Source organism: Haliaeetus leucocephalus, unplaced genomic scaffold (assembly GCF_000737465.1).
Source record: "Haliaeetus leucocephalus isolate CR32 unplaced genomic scaffold, Haliaeetus_leucocephalus-4.0 Scaffold795, whole genome shotgun sequence".
Taxonomy (NCBI): Eukaryota; Metazoa; Chordata; class Aves; order Accipitriformes; family Accipitridae; genus Haliaeetus; species Haliaeetus leucocephalus.
Window position 1 is genome coordinate 930,555 of NW_010973231.1, and position 14,706 is coordinate 945,260.

Here is a 14,706-nt window from a genome sequence, read left to right on the forward strand (position 1 = left end):
GGTAAAAGTGAGAAAATCCGTGGGCTGAGATAAAGACAATTTAATAGGCAAAGCAAAAGCCACACACACAAGCAAAGCAAAACGAGGAATTCATTCCCCACTTCCCAAGGGCAGGCAGGTGTTCAGCCATCTCCAGGAAAGCAGGGCTCCAGCACGCAGAACAGGGACTTGGGAAGACAAATGCCGTATCTCTGAATGTCCCCCCCTTCCAGCTGCAGAATCCTGCTGGACCTGAGTATGTAGCTGTTGGGCACTGCAAACCTGGGCTCAGAGGTATGCAGAATATGCAGGTGTCATCTGTACAGATAAGAAGGAAGAAATAACATGGAGGAGAGAAAGGAAAAGGCAAAAACCAGAGTAGAGACAGGGAAAGGAGAGGTAGAAACCCACTGTAGATCCAGGGTGGGGGGAATATTGAGCAGTATTGGTTGAAAGACCAAATTAAAGGGAAAGCACAAAGGTGAGAGAAGACATTTTCCCTAACACTAGTGATGGGGTTTTGGACCTCAAAGGGCATTTTTTTCCCTGGAAAGGGTGGTCTTTGAATGAAGCTGGCTGAATGGCCAGGTCCTCTTGCAGGAGAGTGGATGAATCACAGAGCTATAGGGGAACATGTAAACAGAAAGCTTCTCATAGGAAACCTTGTCCAATATAATTAAATCATGTGCAGTGAAAAACATATGCTCTCTGTAGCTGAGGAATCATCTGTTCTATTATGTGAGGCCAAGAAGTTCTGCTATCTATAGGCCATTGGCAAGCATCTATGTGATTAACTGCAACCATCACGCAATTTGGAATCCACTCTTTTAATTAACTCTGTGTGGCATTTTGTCTGCATCTGATTATGTCCAAAAGAGAATCTCGGGGACTGTGCTGGCTCTGCCAAGCATCTTTTGACTTGTTACAAAAATGTTGCTCTGTTGTAAGAAAATTATTGCACTTGAGTGCTTGTGCTCAGTTCTCCTCTCTCTAAATGAGAAATGCAAACTAGAGGGAAAAATAGATACAATCTGAGGGATGCATATTAGTGAACATGATATTTTTCCTGATTAAAACAAACTAAGACATGCTTCTTATCATCTGAACTCCAAACTCACAGGACCACTCATGCTTTAGAAGTATTCCTGGGAGTAATAATTTTCAAAAACTCTTGCCAAATTTCTCTCAGTTGACAGCACATTGAAGAGAGATTTGTTAAGGAGATCTGCATATAGATCCCAAGACACTCATACTGGAATGTATTTAAGCAGGTGTAAAACTCTGGTATCTCCACCTGGTTTTGCTCATTATATTAAACTCTTCAGCTATACGTATACAGAAACATGCAGAGGTGACCAGGTCCATTCTAGTTTGGCATTTCTGTTATTGCAGAAATAAGCAGATGAAAAAGAAAACTTGGAAGTGATGAGCTGTGGATGGCTCAGGGTTGTGCTGGCCTTCGAAGAGGAGAAAAAGTTTAGTGCTGGAAAGTGACAGAAGCTGCTGCTGAGGAAGGTAAGACCTTGCTCAAGTCTTGCTCCTCCTGAGGTCAGGCAGACTGGATAGTACCTGTCACCTGTGGTAGGATCATCTCTGACTAATCACACTGATATCCTTTTAAAAACCTAGAGCCTTAGAAAAGCAAGAGTCAAAAAGAAAAGTGAGTATTTTATTGATGAAATCAAACGGTGCTCTTTTCCACCAAAGCTTCAGCCTGCTCACTTTTTTGCCTTTTTTATCTTTAGCACTGTCTGGCAGAGCAGAATGACACTGCTGTCTCCAGAAACATCACCTCAGGGACAGCACCAAGGAACAACCTTTTAAGCCTGCCTTTTAAGCCTCATTTTATCTATATTACATATTGGTTTCCAAGCATTCTTAATTTTATTGATTAAAACATTAGGGTATCTAATTATTATTGACAACACAGATCACTCTCTTATATCAAACTTACATCAATACTTATTATCATGTTACCAATGGTTATACTATTATTATTACAATTTAACCTTGTACTCTAATTAATCAAAAACAATTGCAGCAAACAACACAAACACTGTAACTCAACATTTCTTTGTTTTCCTTTCTAATCAACAAATAAGGTCATTATTCACCTTCTGGGTAACAGAACTGTGTTTATATATCCATAACAGCTAAAGTTCATTGTCCTTATTTAAAGCAAACTTCTCAGAACTGTATTTCTGCATGGAATTGTTCAAATTAAACTGTTCAAGTTAAATTGTTAAAACTAGATTTCCAAAGCTGGGAAACAACAACTTCGGGATTATACTGACAAGCTCTGTCAATGCACAATTTGTTTAACCTATACCAATATCAAGTTCTATTGATAAAAATGTTCTCATTCAGCTAGTTCCCCTTCTTATATGTGAAGTCTAATAATAAAATATATCCCAAAATATGTATGGCTTGTTAAGAAAGAAAGGAAGGGGAAAGAAAGAGAGGATAGAAAAAGAAAGGAGTGGCTGAGAGGGGGGAAGGGAAGGAAGGAAGGAAGGAAAGAAAAAAAGGAAGGAAGGAAGGCAGAAGGAAAAAGGAAGGAAAGAAGGAAGGAAGGAAGGAAGGAAGTGAAGGAAGAAAGGAAGGAAGACAGGAAAGAAAGGAAGGAAGGAAGAATAAAGAGGAAACTAGACAGCATATTCTGATTCTGGGTCAACTTCTCCATGAGAGGATTTGTCTTGAACAGTTTGTGGGGCACACCATGAGAAATGGAGCAGGAACCATGTATTTTCCCTGATCATTAGCTGCTTTTTAACCACATATAATAAATGTCAGGTTAGACTTAGCCTACTAAATACCATTAGAGGTCCATGCTCTTGGGTGGATCCTCTTTGGCCCCATAGACTTGTGTGTGTCTAAGTGGTGTAGCAAGTCACTAACCACTTCCCCTTGGATTATGAGGTCTTCATTCTGCTCCCTGTCCCTGTCTTCCAGCTCAGGGGGCTGGGTACCCAGAGAACAACTGGTCTTACTATTAAAGACTGAGGCAAAGAAAGCATTAAGTACCTCACCCTCTTCCTCATCCTTTGTGACTCTGTTTCCCTCTGTCCTTTATTGGATGCAGGGGTTCTCCTTAGCCCTCCTTTTGTTGCTAATGTATTTCTATGAACACTTTTTATTGTCTTTTATGGCAGCAGCAGTAAAAGTTCTAGGTGGGCTTTGGCCCTTCTAATTTTCTCCCTGCATAACCTCACAACATCTTTGTAGTCCTCCTGAGTTGCCTGCCCCTTCTTCCAAAGGTCATAAACTCCCCTTTTTTCCCTGAGTTCCAGCCAAAGCTCACTGTTCAGCCAGACAGGTCTTCTTCCCCGCCGGCTCATCTTACGGCACATGGGGGCGGCCTGCTCCTGCGCCTTGAAGATTTCCTTCTTGAAGAATGTCCAGCCTTCCTGTACTCCTTCGCCCTTCAGGACTGCCTCCCAAGGGACTCTGTCAACCAGCTCCCTAAACAGGCCAAACTCTGCCCTCCAGAAGTCCAAGGTAGCACCTCTGCTGACTCCCCTCCTTACTTCTCCTCCAACCATCACATCATCCACAAGTGCTTCTCTGCTCACAAACGACAGGTCCAGCAGGGTGCTTTCCCTCCTTGGCTCACTCACCAGCTGTGTCTGGAAGTTGTCTTCCACACCCTCCAGGAACCTCCTAGACTGTTCCCTCTCTGCTGTACTGTATTTCCAGCAAATGTCTGGTAAGTTGAAGTCCTCCACAAGAACAAGGGCTAGCTATTGTGAGACTTCTCCCAGCTGCTTGTAGAATATTTTGTCTGCCATCCTGGTTGGGCTGTCTATAACAGACTCCCACCATGATATCTGCCTTGTTGGCCTTCCCCCTGATTTTCACCCATAAACACTTAACCCCATCATCACCATCATTAAGCTCTAGACAATCAGAACACTCCCTAACATACAGGGCTACCCCACCACCTCTCCTTCCTTGCCTGTCCCTTCTGAAGAGTTTATAGCCATCTACTGCAGCACTCCAGTTGTGTGTCATCCCACCATGTTTCCGTGATGGCAACTATATCTTAGTTTTCTCACTGCACAATGGCTTCCAAGTCCTCCTGTTGTTGCCCGTACTGCGTGCATTGGTGCAGATACACTTCAGCTGGGCTATTGATCCTGCCACCTTCTCGGGTGGAGAAGCCCTAATTCCTACACAACCATTCTCAGGCATTTCCGTGGTTTCTAACACATCAGTAACCCTTGCGTCTTTGCTGTCACATGGATCTCCATCCCCTACCTCCATTGTGATAGCAGACTGAAGGACCTTGCTAGCACAGCATCCCTCAAACATTGGTGTGCTGCCCCCAGGCTTATCTCTAGCGAGCCTGGTTTTATCCCTTTTCCCCTTCAAATCTAGTTTAAAGCTCCTTCAATGAGCCCTGCTAACTCCTCTGCAAAGATCCTTTCCCCCCTTTTCCCCTTTATGTTTATGTCATTAAACAGTAAGCTATTTCAAACATTAAAAGTATAAGCTCCTTCTCTCTAACAAACTGGGTTGATAATCCCCCCATTTGCATATCCTAAAGCACGCACTTCCCATGCTTATATTTGAACAAATATAAGTGTTGCACAAATGTTTTTTATCTAGCCAGGTTCCATAAGGAATGTTATACACTTTAGGTATGCACAGGAGCATGTATGAGCACACACCTAACATACGACACAACGCAAGAATAAAACTCAACGATGTGCAAAACAAGAGGGGGAAGGGGACAGGAAAGGTCAGGGTGATTTCAGCACCACGGGATTGTGTAGGGGGACACGTACAGATCTGGGAAAGTTCATTGTAACTTGTTTTGATTTGTTCCAGCTCTTGTCTAGTGCTTGCTACTCTCCCTTCTCCTTCACCACTTTGCTACTTCATGGCAAAAATGAGCTTCAAAGGCTAGGGGAAAAACTCAAACATTTAGAAGTTTACTCTTGTATTGATGGGCACTTAAGCTTTTTGAAAAGTTGCTTCATAGATCAAATCTGTATTTCATCTGGTGAATATTTGAGTTTTATTACACATGACTGCTATCAGCAATAATGAGTTTAAGCCTGGAAGATCTCATATTTTGCGTGTATTTTCCTGACTAAATTTCAGTAGGATTGTATTCCCAATATCCTGTGCTGCGTAGATAAGAGAGACAGTCAAAGGATGAATGTCATTAATTTCCAGGAGACCATGTTTTCTTTTCTTGTTTAATTATTACCTAACTACTTTTTATTTTATGCATTTCAAATAGCAAATAATAGAATTAAGTCAGTACCAAGATAGCTATGGCTTAGCAACTTATTAACGTATATCCAACACTACATGGCTTACTAGAGAGAAAATTTAAGAGTATTTTCATCCTTCCTATGTTTGTGTAATCAGATACTACATCCTGCATAGCTGTAGTATACTCTAAATCACACTTCAGCTGGAATACATGAACTGATTACCATTCACCTTACTTGATATACTGTTAAAAGTTAGGCCTTGTCTCTACTTCTTCTGCATTGTCTTTTTTTTGCTTCCCAGCTATACATTTTAAATTTATATTTCTGAACTTTATTAAAATGCCCTGAAATGGTCCTTCCATATCTTCACATCTTAAAAAAAGAAGCAATAAACCCCACAGTCATTGTGCCTATAATTTAAATACATCTTGTGAGTTAGGATGTTAGTATTTCATATTGGCATTTTAACAGAAACTGAAAGGAGTAAGGTGGCAAAGTGTAAAACAGCAACACATCTAAATAAACTGATTTTTTTTTTTTTCTCATAACAGAACAGCAGTCACACATAAAATGCATCCATGTGGAGCAGGAATGGAGCACGAGGAAAAGCCGGTCATGCAGCATCCAATTCCTGATCGCCATGAGGGGAGCTGCCCCAAGCTCTGCCGCTGCTCTGCTGTCCTGGGATGATGCTGCGGCTGGGGAGAGGCAGGGATGCAGCGACGCGTGGGTACCACAAACCCAGCAGAGCGAGCCGGTAGCTTGGAAGACCTTGTGCCCAAAGTGACGTGCTAACGTTGCTTATCCAGATTTGGAGTTTGCCATGTCAGCTGGCTCCCGGTGGGTAGGAAGCGCCTTGAGAGGGCCCCTGCATCTGCGGGGCAGGTCAGGCAGCTCTGGCAGAGACCAGCAGGGAGGAGAGAAAATCGGCAGCGGGTCCTCGCAGGGCCTCCACGTGGAAAACCACTAATTACCTTGTCAGCAGGTCGGAGCGCAGGCTGTTTTATTGATGGCGAGATATGTTTTCTCTTAAAATGCTTTTCTCCTAAGTGATGCTTTGCTCTAAGGAAGCTCTTCAGTCACCAATTACAACTTTTCTTGTAGCCGGAGAGAATAAAATTACCAAATGGGAGCCTAAATGAGATTCACCAAGATAACCATATTTTACCGCTGGGAACGGCACCCTCAAGCCAACTCACAGAGTGGCAGAATCAAGTAATGCTGTTCTCAGAAAAAATGCAGTAGCTGAGGGGCAAAGACCAGCGGGGTATACCAGAGATGAGGAAGCATCGGAAGTGATCGCCTGGTGATTATAACAATTAGGTTTGGGGACATGAAGCAACCCTACATTTGGGTTGTTTCCTTCATAATTACGGTTGCATTTTGGTGACAGAAGATGGGCAAATCACAGCGTCTGGCATCACCCTGCTGCACAGAGCCCCCAGGGCCACAGCTGCGACTGCCTGGCCGCAGACGAGATGCAAAATGGGCACAAGATGGACTTCTCCTCGTCGCCCACGACTGCCGGAGCTGGTTCCTGGGGGGAAGTGGCACTTCAATTTTACTCCTCCTGGCCAAACGACCATAGCAGCATAAGGTTACTGGCTGAAGATGGAAACCTGGGCAGCTGTCACAGCAACTCTGCCAAGGATGAGCCTGCCTGGGCTGCACCATCTTAAGGTGTTGCTCAAACCTCCAAGACTGACCAGCCAGAGCAACTGGGAGAAATGTACAATCCCTTTCGTGCAAGGCAGGAGCTGGGGGGTACGTTGTGTTGGGCATCTCTGCAGCACGTTACTCTCTGTCAGTTCTTACCGGATCCTCCTATTGATAGCCCCAGGTTAGGTCTATACGCTGAGCCATACATTAAAAATGCCCTTCCCCTTCCCTCCTCCCTTTTCAAGCCCCCTGTGAAAGAGCTGCAGTTGAGGTTTAAGTGCCTGTAATGTCACATTGCCAAGCCTCCAAAGACTGCCAAATTTCTCAGCGGAAAGCTAGGATGTGTTGTGGTATTTGGAATGATTAAGTTGCCTTTATGCATCACAAAGGGCACAGACGCCATTACAAACGTGACTGATGTACTGCATTTACAAATTATTTTTTAAAACAATATTCATGAACAGACTGCTAACAAAACTACTTCAAAATGTGCAAAAATGTGTGCAGGTGAAAGTCTTGTGGGCAGATATGGTCTATGAAATCACTTAGAAGCTAAGCCCCTCTTAGGCCCATCAACAGCAGATGGGTTTAAGCAGAAGTCATTTATCTTGGTTTTTACAGCCTTAACACTCCATCTTAACTGCCAATGTCCAATGTGTCTGCAGCCCTTACTGGGAAAGATTAATAGTCCCCATCAGATGCAAAGCATTAAATTTTTCTTTCAGGACCTAATTATTTTGTTTAATTGCAAGTTATGTATGGAATTTACTTTTAAAATTATAAAGAAATATCACATAAGTTCAGATCGTAGCAATTACAGCTGGGGAAAGGAAAGCACAAAGCAAGTATCCACGAGACTGTCATTCTGCAGATATGAAGAGCTCTCTCTCAGTGACGTTAAACTGCTGGAAATTGATATTTTTGAAGCTTTAAAGGTACAGAAGCCAGTCTGTGCTTCTAAACATTACCGCATTCAAGGGACGCAGGTTTGCTCAGCAGTGCACCAAAGGTGCTCACCAGCCTGCAGATGTTTTGATCTTGAGCATCTCATTAATAAATCCCTTTATGAATAAATCGCAGAGAAGAAATCTTAAACTAGCAGGAGAACGAGCAAACTGATGTAGCTCTTTCCAACCCCTAATTTATAGAAGTCCTAAACAATGTAGTCTTTCTACATACTGATAATAAACTTAAGTTTCCCTTGCAGTTTTCTCCCTGGGATCATGGCATGCCATTTGTATGCAAGATAAGGGTTCTCACTAAAATGAATAGGGCTATTTTCAGAGTTTTTATTTTTAAATGGAAAAAAAAATGTTAAAAAATACTAACCATTAAGAATTTGTTAAAAAACCCCACTGGGTAATAATGTGACTATGTCCAGTGAAATATTAATTAAGTGTTTTCTACTCTATGAATTTCACTTACTGCAGTGAAAGTAGAGAGGGTTAAAGCAATCTGGGAAGACAATATTTCATTTCTTCGGAGCTAAGTAACAGCTAAGATAAACAATATTGATGAAGATGTTTGTAGAACTGGTGCTTTTCAGTTTTACAAGCACATCCTGATGAATCCTCCCAAAATCCTACGGGAATGGTTAGTTTTATTCTCATCATTTTATAGGTAGCAGCATTGAAACACAGGCTGAAAGGCTGACATTTCAAATGTGGGTGTCTTAAATTAGGACTTAATCCATCTTTTGACATCTAAACAAAGGTCTGGACAGAAGTTCACTGAAGCCAGCTGCTTTCAGCGAGTGTTTAACTGGGTCCGAAATAATTTCATATTTGTCATACAGCAAATGGGACATGCAAAATTCATGTACCTTTTAAGAAAATGGGCAAAGTCCTTGTGGAAATGCTGAGGTTAGAATTCAGATGTTTCTGGCTTTTGTTCCCTATTTTACATTTCTAGCATAGACAACAGAATCAAATAACATGGAGCTCAGTCACTTTTATTCTAAATAGCTACAGGAATATGCAACAAGTCACAAATTGGTTTTACAATTGGATGGTGTACATAATGTTAATTACTAATTATAATATGTTTGGTCAGAAATATTTATTTATTTATTTATTATTCAGCCAGTTCTAAATGGTCTGCATTAAGGGAAGGTCTACAGAGTAATGAAAACTAGCAAATTATTCTTCAAGGCACATTTGCAGAAAAGAGTGTTGTGTTATTTAAACCCTTGAATCCTGACTACAGTTTCTGCTGCATCATCTGCTAAATCTGATCCCATTTCTACCAAACAGTGGAATTTAATTAAAAAGGCTTGTGAGTTTATCATACATAATGATATACTCACAGATGTTAAGTCCATCAACAGCTTTCTCTGAAAATTAACAGCACATAACAATGTACCCGGGGAAAACTGCAGTCTCACCAGTTTACTGATGTGTCTATGGGTTTTTCTAAGACAACAAAGGATTTTCTAACATGTTAAACAATAAAAGAAATTGATTCAGACCTGTGTAAATAATAATAGGTTATAGTCTCAGATGTTTCACATCTCGTTGATAGTATTTTCAAAGAGTTTTTGAGCACTTAACTGTATAAACTTCAGAAAAAATGCTGAAAAACACGTAATTAAAATGCCATCTAATAATTAACTTTATGGTTTGTTTTGATATTTAATATTTAAATGTACATAAACTGACAATTAATCTAGAAGATCCTTTCTGAGATAGATAGATTTGAAGAAACACTGCTCGAGTATAAAGGCAAATATATTAAAACAGCTGAAGTGCTCATTCTTCTGCATTGTGATAAGCCTATTGGGGTTCAGTGACAGACTCTTGCAATAGTTTAATTCTGCTGTTAAAGGATACTTTAGAATCTGTATTTTAGAATAGTACCAGCATCTCATAGTAAAAGATCTTTTCTGGTATAAGCACAGGATGTAAAAAAAGCCATTTTTTAATCAAAACTCTTCACTTCAGTTTAAGCATCTCAGGAAAGCTTTTGCAAATAAAACACCATGAAACATGTTGCAAATAAAAATGTACCCTTCAATTCCAGAAAAGAAAGAGCTCAGCAATGATATTATGAACTCCATAAAATCACAATGGCATAGAGGAGGTGAACAGAAAAATGACATAATTCAAGAACTAGCCAGAGTTCTAAAACAATCAAACAAACAGAAGTATTTTCCCCAAATCATGAATCATTAAACTGGAGAATTTAATGTTAGAGGTAATTTTGAAGGCTGTGCTGGTTTTGGCTGGGATAGAGTTAATTTTCTTCATAGTAGCTGGTATGGGGCTGTATTTTGGATTTGTACTGAAAACAGTTTTGACAACACAGGGATGTTTTCATCACTGCTGAGCAGTGCTTACCCAGAGCCAAGGGCTGTTCTGCTCCTCACCCCACCCCACCAGCGAGGAGACTGGGGGGGCACAAGGAGTTGGAGGGGACACAGCTGGGACAGCTGACCCCGACTGACCAGAGGGATATTCCAGACCATAGGACGTCATGATCAGCAGATAAACCTGGGGCAAGAAGAAGGAAGGGGTGGATGTTCGGAGTGATGGCGTTTGTCTTCCCATGTCACCGTTAGGTGTGATGGAGCCCTGCTTTCCTGGAGATGGCTGAACACCTGCCTGCCCATGGGAAGTGGGGAATGAATTCCTTGGTTTGCTTTGCTTGCGTGCGCAGCTTTTGCTTTCCCTATTAAACTGTCTCTATCTCAGCCCACGAGTTTTCTCACTTTTACCCTTCCGATTCTCTCCCCCATCCCACTGCAGGGGAGTGAGTGAGTAGCTGTGTGGTGCATAGTTACTGGCTGGGGTTACACCATGACAAAGGCCAAAAATTTGGGTGAAGTCAAAAACGATTCAGATGAAGAAGGGAAAAATCTGTCATCAGTAGCTCAGCACGAAGGTGCAGTTAGAACCTGTGCTTCAGGAGGATCATGAACTGCTGTGAAGCTCGGAGATTATATCAGGGAAATGTTGTGCCATTCTGAAAATTTAGCCCTTTTTTTCTGTTGCAGACCATTACACAAATGAGGCTAGAAGGACCATTGTTTTAACTCAACAGGGTGGTACATTCTTACTGTTCAGTAAAAGGTTCACCACTGAGAAGTGGAATATCTCCAGATCACAGGCTGGCGATTTTGAGCAGTTCATTCCTGCTGTTTTCTTGCTAACAGTTTTGGAACACATACGTCCTCTGTTTTAAGTTGCATTTGCAGAGGTATTTTTTTCAGAAGAATGGAGGTAAACAAATGCATATACAACAAATCATTCAAAGGAACAAGTCTAGGAGGTCAAATTATTATGTTGACATATCCAAACTATCCAAACTGGCCACAGGAGGTGAATCTCTGGTGCAGCCATCAGATTGTCAGAAAGATCTCTGCAGCCTTCAGAATGGGCAAAGACAAGGCTTAGTACATTTACTAGAGCTTGGGTGGTTTTCAAGGGTGCACAGGCTGCGTGCTGAGGTCAGTGACATAGTGGGGGAACTGGATGGGCTGGGTATGAAATCTCAGTCATGTTTGCCATTTGAGGTCAACGGTTATCGCATCATTCGTTTGAGGTAGAAACTGATAAGACCTATGCTATTTCAGTTCAAGGGATAGAAGTGGATGCTGTACAGTAACAATAATAAGAACAGCAAGAGATTAAAGCATTGCCTGTGGTTTGGTTCAGCTGTCTGCCTCCCTCCCTGGTTGGCAGGTGTGGCATGATACCTCCCGAAGTTAAGTGCTATGGTAGCCCAGGAGAAAACATCTAGGGAGTGGAGTTCAGTTTCATATGACAGTGTAAAAGCCTAATTCATGCAGTGTAATGCCTAGAGCAACACAGCAGTGGCTAAAACAGCTGAGATCTTTCTTGATAAACATTTACTTCTGTGTAATCTTCTCCATGTTGGACTGGAGATACCAAGAGGGCATGCAAAGGGAAGTTTCCAAAGTAATAATGGGACATTCCAGATCACTATTGTGGGTCTAAAATGGTCATTGTGCAGGCAGTAAAAAAACATGGGATAGCTGCCTCAGTTATGAAATTATCTGAAGTCTGACTCTAAGACGGACTCACTGCTCCAGAAACTGTCTGTGAAGAAAGTATTTCAAGCAGATTCACTGCTGACCTATTGCCAGGAATGGCAATATTTTGGACAGAAAGAAATTGTTGTATGTATATAATGAGATTGTTTGGCTGATCTTTCCTGTTTTTTCCTGTCCTTGCAAGTGTATCACAGTGCAAGGGGCAATGGGAGTGGCTGTGGTGACTGACTGAAAAGACCTCATCAAAATTTTAGGTCCAACAACAGTAATCTCCCTTAGAAGTATATGAAGGTAATTATCTTAACACAGTGAAATATGCAATACAAAGAAGCACCTGACAAGGCAAATTACAGTATTTGAAGTGTAAATTAGGCACTAGACCAGTAGACATGTAATTAGCCAATCAAAAAATACCACAAGTGGATTTTCATGCTCATTGTTTCTGTCCACCCGCAGTGTCTTAAATATCTCCTGTTTCTCAAAGTATGGAGGGGTGATGCTTGTTAATCTATTTCTTCTATTGGAAATCTCCGTGGGTACCTGTATCTATCAAGAATTTCTCATCCTCTCACAATGGGATCAGTCTTGGACTAGAGGGTCACTGTCCCCTTTTCCTTTCCTGCAGTGACTACACTTGCAGTGATGGAGTTTGGAGCAACCCCTACAGCTGAGGTAAATCTTTCCAAAAGGCTATGGACCAGGTCCTGAGCAGTCAAACCAACCCACCAGCAACTGCACCAGTTCAGTTTAGTTTCTCTGACAGCCTTTTGTAGGAGAAATACTTCGTTCCAGGGGACAAGATTTATTTTCAGAGCTCTGAAAGAACCCACTTATCTAACCCAGAAGCCAGAAGGAGCAGTCACTGCACAAAAATTAGGCTTGCAAAACAGGGCAAGTTCTCAAGATACTTGAAATGTATACCTTTGTAAAGGTTTGTATAAGTAATATTCAGTAAATACACTTAAACCCGAACCAATTTTTTTTTCTGATGTTAGCTCTGTTTTCAGGTGTAAGATCATTCAAGAAGCACATCTGTTCATTTGTTTGCACTGATACTTCTTTAAATCTCTCTTGTAGTCTAATGCTCTGTTAGCTGGAATTCCCTAGGTGTGCTAAATCCCAAATAAGAGCAGGTACCAAGTACTTTGGGTCTCTGGGCCAGAATGCTTTGTAATTTTTAATTTTTAATTAATTATAGGAAGGAAAGATTAGAGTGAGGTTGTGGGGGTCTATTTTCATGTTTGTTTGTTTGTTTGTTTAAAAAGGTAGTAAAAAGTACACCAAAAATCATGTACTCATGCATATGTCTCACAGGTTAAGATCAGGAATTTCTGAAACACCATCTCAATTAGTCACACTCGGTACCAGGCAAATCCTTTTATAGTTTGTGGTTTTAATATGGTACGTGAATTTATAACACCACACTGGTAGAATTCAGTGTTCACAAACACCTTAACAGCACCCACAAAATAGAATGGCAAGAAAATTCTACATGAAAATCTGCAGCAAATAAGTGCAAATATGGAATTACTGTTCTCATATTGTGGGCTCTAAGTACACACTTACTCAGGAAAAGATAGCCAAACAATATTGCAACCCATAAACAGAGATGGTCAAGTCAACCTTTAGCTGAAGCTCTGGCCTATAAAAACTGTTTTTGAAGCTGCCTAGTCCACGACTATGAATAAGGATGAAAGACTATCTTAATTGTTAAACCTAATATATTCTTCAGAACTATATTTGAAATTATTAACAGCATTGAAATGCTGAGAAAACAAAGTTAATGAGCATTTATCCTTGAAAAATGTTACTCTGGAGGCAAATTTGTTGATGTTATAACTACATGTTTTTAATAGATCTGTGGGTATTTAAAATCTAATTTAAAGGTATCTTAATGTATTTCTTATTTCCTTCTTGCAAAATTTTAATAAGAAACCAGAGGACTACTCAATTCCCTGAAAGTGCATAAACAACAAAGTGCAGAATGTAAACTGCCAGTTTCCAAGCCTTCACCCAAAGCAAGCCCGAAACATTTTTTTTTTTCCTGAGGCCTAAACTTTTCACTTGTTCTTTTCTCATTACTTTCCCTTGCCTGGGCAAATATCATAATTCAGCCTCTCTTGGAAGGAGATGTTCCAGGAACATGGGACAACAGCTCCTCAAGCAGGCCTGAGATCAGCATCACTTTGTTGCTGCTACTGACCCTACTGTGGTCAGGCAATGACCATCCAGCTGCCTTCATATCAAGTATTAGGATTGTAAGACCCAACATGTCTGGTTTACACCCTTCTCTGTCCTCTCTATCCTTTATTTCTATGTAATTTTCTTCTTATCTGGTTCCAAATTATTACTGAATGTAACAGGCTTGTCATTCCTGCAGAAGTGATATGTTGTCAGGGTACTTTAGGAGACATTTGGCAAATGTAGTTAGTAATCTGACTGCTGTCCATAGAAATATAAGGTTGTAAGACTCATTTTGATTTATTGTTGACAACTTAAAAATGTCCTATGCCTGTTATGCATTGCAGAAGAATTTTTGTTACAAGTTGTTTTGAAATGAATACTGAAAATGCATTAATCTATACAGACTTCTGGCAAAATCTTCATCATTCACTTTCAGATGTTGAGACAAATTAATAACAGGTACAGACCTTGTCCATTAAGCCCTCAACTTGCAAACACTGATGTAACACACAAATAATTCAGTGGAAGATTGGGTGACTACTTCCATGTCCACAAGGACTTTCAGGACAGGGGCCCAGAGGTGGAGAAAGGAAACAGACAGTATTACTTCACCTCTTCTAGGTCAGTACACCTCTCCAAGGCCAGTTC